The sequence below is a fragment of the Echinops telfairi genome, unplaced genomic scaffold (genome assembly GCF_000313985.2).
Source record: "Echinops telfairi isolate 266 unplaced genomic scaffold, ASM31398v2 ScPeMD7_5868;HRSCAF=6743_0, whole genome shotgun sequence".
Taxonomy (NCBI): domain Eukaryota; kingdom Metazoa; phylum Chordata; class Mammalia; order Afrosoricida; family Tenrecidae; genus Echinops; species Echinops telfairi.
The window spans coordinates 1,152,388-1,153,278 of NW_022109767.1; the positions used below are offsets into that span (position 1 = coordinate 1,152,388).

At 52.0% G+C, this 891-nt stretch overlaps 1 pseudogene; it reads right to left on the bottom strand.

Annotated features, from left to right (window-relative positions):
• LOC101655795 lies at positions 1-767 on the bottom strand (annotated as a pseudogene).
• Positions 768-891: the final 124 nt, after the last annotated feature.

The following is an 891-nucleotide window of genomic DNA, read 5'->3' on the forward strand; positions in this document are numbered from 1 at the left end:
CTAGTTCAGCAGCTGGATGAGTTGGTTGATGGTTCTCCACCATAGCCAGGTGAGCCCATCTCCTGGAGGAAGCCCACTCATGACGGGCCACAGAGAGATGGAACGGGTGCAAGAACTGAGAGACCACCTGCAAATACTTCCCCGGGAAGGTGATTTCAGGAATGAGGTCTTCCAAGCAAATGACACCAAACTTCCCCAGGTGCTCCTCCATCACTGCGTTGTCGGTCAGCGCGATGGTCTTGTTCTTAATCTCGGCTTGCCCGCGTTTCAGGATGAGTTCCCGGACAGACTTCAGGTTTGGAAAGCCCCACATCACATAGGGCTCCACCGTAAACGGCGTTTTCAGGGTCACGGGCGTCACTTTGACAAAGACTCCGCTGAAGCTCTTCTTCAGACGAAGTCTCGCAATGGTCTTCTTCACCAGAAAACAAACTCCCTTGATCCTTTGGATGCGTTCAGCAAAGGCCAGGGAATGTCCATCCGGCGGGCACTTCCAAGACGTGAGGTTTCCCCTCCAGTCGTCTGATGCGGACCCTGTCCCGCTGCTGTCGCCGGGAATCAAGCAGGAACCATTCCAGTCGCTTGAACATCGAGTCTTTCCGCTTTCTCTGCTTCCTTTTCTCCAAAAGCGCCTGGGTGGCTTTGAGAGCCTGATAAGCCCTCCTTTTTTCAGGAGATTTTCTGGCACCAACGGGATCCTTTTTCCTTGGCCCTTCCGCCATCTTTCCAACGTTGAGCCCTGTATCACAGTTTTTTAATCCATTCATCTGTTGATGGAAATTTGGGTTGTTTCCAACTCCTTGCAATTGTGAACTGTGTTGCGATGAACATTGGAGCACAGATGTCTGGCCGTGGTTTGTTTCTTGCCTCTTCTGGGTATATGCCCAGTAG